The sequence below is a fragment of the Mus pahari genome, chromosome 6, assembly GCF_900095145.1.
Source record: "Mus pahari chromosome 6, PAHARI_EIJ_v1.1, whole genome shotgun sequence".
In the NCBI taxonomy this organism is placed as follows: domain Eukaryota; kingdom Metazoa; phylum Chordata; class Mammalia; order Rodentia; family Muridae; genus Mus; species Mus pahari.
Window position 1 is genome coordinate 74,316,592 of NC_034595.1, and position 5,799 is coordinate 74,322,390.

Below are 5,799 nucleotides of genomic sequence, written 5' to 3' on the forward strand. Positions count from 1 at the left end.
GGCGAATTTCTGAGTTCGAGGCCAGCCTGGTCTACAAAGTGAGTTCCAGGACAGCCAGAGCTATACACACACACACACACACACACACACACACACACAAAACCTTTCTCAAAAAAAACAAAAACAAAAACAAAAAAACCCTCAGAAAATTTGAGCTGCCATTTACTTAGTTTGCACAATGTGTCTCCAGATCTCAGAAGTGGTGCATTTCTCTTCATCTGAGTGACTATGGGCATAAGTGTGTGGAGTGGTCTCCTATGGTACTTTCAAGAGAAGCAGGGCCCTCTGTATAGAGACAAAAATATTGATTTTCTTTACCCCACTACCTTTTTCCTGAGTTGGAGATAGAAGTGGGGTTTTCTATTTACATCTTGCAGAGAAAAGAAAAGCGTTTGTCTGATACAGAAAGGAAATTGGAGCACTAAACTGTTGCTCCAGATTGGAACCATTCCCTCTGAAATGTCGTGCTTTGCCTGATTTCGTGCACGTGTTGGTCTGCTCTAGCTGCTACAACTACCATAAGCTGGGCAGCATAGAAACTTATTTCTCAGGCCAGGCATGGTGGTGCATGCCTTTAATCCCTGCACTCAGGAGTCAGAGGAAGGATGAACTCTGTGAGTTCAAGGCCACCCCATCTACATAGCAAGTTCCTAAATGGCCAGGAGAGAGACACTGTCTCAAAGAACAAACAAATGAATGAGCAAAGAACCAAAAAGAAAAAGCTCAAACCCCTGGGGGCAGAAACCCAGGATCAAGGGCCCTTTGGTGTCTGCTGAGTGTCCTTTCTGTGTCATCGGAGGCCACCTCACTGTGGGGTGGAGGGACAAAGAGGCTGTCTCGCTCTCTTTCCCAAAGACACTGGCCACATTCACGAGGGCAGCCCCTCATGAGCTATTTCCTCTCACAGGCCGCACAGTCTAACATTATCCGCAGCTGACTGTCATCATAGAAACCAGGGGTGGGGGTGGACACAGAAGTCAGAATCTTCCTTCTTTCTCTGCTCCAGCAAAGTCCTGTCTTGAAGCCTTGGGCGCTCCGTGTGGTATAGAGCTCACCACACCATGAGGACAGCGCAGCCGCAGCCGTAGCTCCAGGTGCGAACTCATCACATGCTTGCTGGGTGACCTTGTAAAGCACACCTCCACGGGAGGCAAGAGGACATGCTCTGGGGATCTCTCTGCCAGAGAAACCTGCTTCCACAGAGAGAGTGTCCCCGCCTATCAGCTGCAGGGTCACGCCTTCAGAACTGCTGTGAAATGCTTTTCCCTGAGAGTATTGCCAGAGGTGGCTGGGCATGCTAAGGACACAAACGCCACACATTTCTTTTCTTTTTTTTTTTTTTTCTTCTTTTAAATAAAAATAACTGTGTGTGTGTGTGTGTGTGTGTGTGTGTGTGTGTGCAAGCATGTACAGCAAGTCAAAGGAAGTCATCGGGTGTTCTTCTCTGTCACACCCTGTCTTATTCCCTGAAGACAGAGCCTCTCGCTGAACCTCCGTTCAGTGTCAGGAAGCTCCGGGACCAGAATTACAAGTGTGTGTGACTGTGCCCCGCTTCTTATCTGGGTACTGGAGATTGAACCTGGAGCCTCCCTCATACATAAACCACAAGAACACTTACCTATTGAGCCACATCCCCAGGTATAACACATGGCTCTCTCTGCAGAAAGGAAGACGCTCCTGTCTACCCTGGACCAAGGTTCCCTCAGAACCAAACGATTGCCAGTGACTCTTACTATGTAAGGCACCTTCCTCTCCCCTTTCCTTCAGAGGTCAGAGTCCCATGTTGTGTCACGTAATTCCCGGGAGACCGGAACAAACATCTATCACCCCAAATTAGGAAGCGATGACAGGCTTAAAAGTAAGGGTACCACCAGAGTCCAACCTGGTGAGCCAGTGAGTGTCACTGGGGTTGTTTACGGGAGTATGGGTGAGGGATTACTTACAGGAGCAGAAGTGAGTCATATGCAGACAGCTGCATCACCAGAGCCCACCCCACCATGAGTGATGCCTCATGGAAACTGGGAACCCGGAGCACACTGCACAGCCTGCAGGCAGCTCAGCATGGGGGAGGGGGGTGACGTTTTCAGGCAGCTGGTCTGGTCTGAGTATCTTCCAGGCAGCTGGGCTGGACTCTGCCTCTTCCAGACAACTCAGATGGTGCATTTCTTCCAGGTGGCTTGGCTGGTCTTGGCCCCTTCCAGGCAGCTTAGCATGTCGAAAGAGTGCTTCCCCATAGAATGGACTGTTTTTGCCTCCCCTTGGAACATCGTGTGTCTGAACAAGCTTCCCTCCAAGATGGAAGGTTTTAATCTCCTGGAAACTGCTCCAGGAGTTTCCACCAGTCCCTCTCCCTCCCTCCCATCTATCCTTCCAAGCTGGTTCTCCAGGAAATCCCTTGCCTCTCTAACTGGATTCAGCCTCTGTCTCTGGGAAGCACTAATAAGCCTTTCTGGGCCACTGGCTCATGTCTGGCGACACTCAGGAAAGCACGTGACTGGGGCTTGTGTTCTTAAACGTCTCCATCATCACTGAGAAGTGAAGAAGAAGTGTGGTTTCCCTGACAACATAAGGACCCGGCAGGCTCCAATTTCAGCCACATCAACTACTTCCCAAGGCCTGGACCCTCACCACCATTGAGCTTCATATAAAAACATCAGAGAGGGAGTTTGGAGGCAGAGGAGAGAGCCTTTGGCTGGGTCCTCACCCAGTCCCTGGTCCTGACTTTCATGTCCAGGGCTGTTTCTACTCCATGTTCCCAGTGGGGCCGAACCTTGGTGGGCAAAGGCAGAAATGGCTGCTTTGGGGCCTTAAGGAATGATTGAATTTGGGGGCCAGCAAGACAGCTTAGCAGGTTAAGGCACCTGCTGCCAAGCCTGATCCCCAGAATTCATGTGGTGAAAAGAATCAGCTGCATGTTTCTCTTTCACTTCCACACTTGTGTGCGCTTGTACATACACACACATGCACACAGACACACAGACACACAGACACACACACACACACACACACACACACACACACCATAAAATGGAAGGAAGGATTCCTTAATGGTCTGGGAATGGAGCTCAGTTTATATAGTACTTAACTGGCATGCATAAAGCCTTGGGTTTGGTCACCAGCATAAAACAAGGTATGGTGGTACACACCTGTAATCTTATGACTTGAGAAGTGGAGGCAGGATGATCATAAATTCAAGACCATCTTCAGCCACACAGTTAGTTAAAGACCAGCCTAAGTTACATGAGACCCTGAACCCTCTACCACCCCTACCCCCCCAAAAGTAAAAAGGATTTAATTATGGGGGTAGGACTTAATTATTGGGGTTGTACACACCTGTAATCCCAGCTCTCAGGGATGCTAAAGAGGAAGGATGACAAGTTTAAAGCCAGCCTGAGCTGCACAGCAAAATCTTATATGAGGGGGGAAAAAAGGACCATACCAGTTAGTCTGTACACAGGAAAATCCTCTCCTCCCACGCTGCAGATGAGGCCCAGGTTTGAGGAGAGCTGTGCAGGGTTTGGGGACCCAGTTAGGCCTGAGAGCCAGGGAGTGAGCCATCTATCATCGTGTGTGAGCATGGTAAGGACCAGCTTCTCCCTCTATCCCCGCCCCCACTCCCACAACCATCTGACTTCAGGAAGTGAAGCCCTTCCCTGCCTCCCACAGTGTCCTGGTCCTACTGACATCATGAACACATGGAAGAGAAATCTGTGAGATTCCAACGGGGCCAGAGTGTGGGAACCAGGACAGATGCTACTGGCACTACCCCAGAGCCCCTGGGTGCTGCCAAGGGGGCTCTGGAATGTGTCTGGAGCCTCTGGCTTCCTCCACAGAAGGCTGTCTCTTAGGGCCTGGGAAAGCTGAGGAGGTTCCGAAGGCTGTTCCAGCTCTGAGCGGCCATTCCGGGACTTGTGCTCTTTCAACATGGAAGTGGGGACGTGGCTGAGCAACAGCATCGGGGCTTCAGGTCACTCTCAGGAACCTTCCCAAGGGACAACACGAACACCATGACCTCTATAGCCCAGGGCTAAGAAAAAAGAACCAAGCCCATACTGTCACCCATATTATACAGACCAGAGACTGTGTGTGTGTGTGTGTGTCTTTGTTTGTGTGTATATGTTACAGACAGACAAACAGACAAAGACAGATGGTCTCACTCGCATCCCCACCAGCCCCAGGGGAAGCTGTGCACTGCCTGTCCACACATGTGGCTCACAGCAGCTGCACATTCCGTCAGTGACCAGCTGTGGTGGCAGCTGTGGAGGTGGAGAGTGAGCTCTGATGGGTCCCAGGAGGGACGGGGAGGGCAGGAAGGGCCTGAGATGAGCAGGGGTCAGGGAGTGAGACGAGGAAGCTCAGAGTGTTCTCAGGCTGGAAAACAGCAGAAAAGCAGCTGCTGGGAAGCTGACATCTGGACCTTGGCACAGAGTCTGGGGAGGTCAGGGTCGCCCCAGAATGCCCTAACCAGCACTTGGCATGAGTAAGAAGAGAAGGACAAGACTACACAGTGAGATGCATAGGGCTAAGTCTCAGGCCTCACAGGAGACACAACTTTGAGAATGACTGGCTTGTAGGAGGTGAAGCCATGGGTGTGAACGAACCACCTAGGGAGAGAGGACAGACAGAGACAACGGCTGACCGTAAGAGGCACCCTCTGGACACCAGGCACGGTGTGTCATGTCATCCCCCACGAGCCAATGGCAGCGAGAGTGTCACTAGCCCATTTTATAGGTGTGAAAAACCAAAGTTTTTCACACTGTGTGCACCCGGAAGTATTCCTGCCCCTCTGGAGATGCCAGAGCCTCTGACACAAAGGGAGCAGAGCGGCAAGGCACTGCAAAGAAGCCACATGGCCCAAAGACGTTCCCGACAAAGGGAAGTCCTGGTTGATCCCAGCACTGCCTCATCCACAGGAAAGATAGAGGCCTTCAGGGACTCTCCCGTCTCTCTTATCACTAGACTTTCAGCCAGCCTGTACCAAACACCTACAATGTGCCAGACTCTACCAGACGGCGGGAGTTAACAGCAACAAGCCCGGCACAGTTCCTGCTTTTATGGGGATTCCAAAGCTGTCCCCAAGACAGATGTAAATTATTGCACAATTCTTAACTAGCCAGCTGCTGCCAGAGCATCTCTTGCACCCCACCCTGAGATCCGTCTCCCCCACAGCGTGAGAGGCCCCGTGGTCAGCCACCCTGAGATTTGCCTCTCCCACAGCGTGAGAGACCCCGTGGTCAGCCACCCTGAGATCTGCCTCTCCCACAGCGTGAGAGGCCCCGTGGTCAGCCACCCTGAGATCTGTCTCTCCCACAGCGTGAGAGGCCCCGTGGTCAGCCACCCTGAGATCTGTCTCTCCCACAGTGTGAGAGGCCCCGTGGTCAGCCCAGCAGAGGACCCTGGGAAGTTGGTTCCCTGGATGGCAGCCTCTGAAGCTAACCATTTAGAGCCTGGGCCACATCTGTTTGGTGATCTGAGAGGAGATGGGACTGACCTAGTGTGGCTTTGGAGACTGAGAAAGTACCACCAGAGCTGAAACCTGTCCCTGAATGTCCCCTACCTGCTCAGGGCCAGAGCGTAGTGACTGTCTGACACTCTGCAGGAGCCCTCTGTTGGCCGATGGTGAAGGGATCAGAAGCAAGCAAAGGGGTACATCTGGGCGGCCCTTGGAGTGTCAGACAGCCTCAGTCTAAGGGACTGCTCTTCTCCACACTTCCCTGCCCACCAATCTGGCTGTCGTTGGCCTGGAAATTGCTGTGTAGACTAGGCGGGCTTCGAACTCATAGAGATCCACCATGCTTA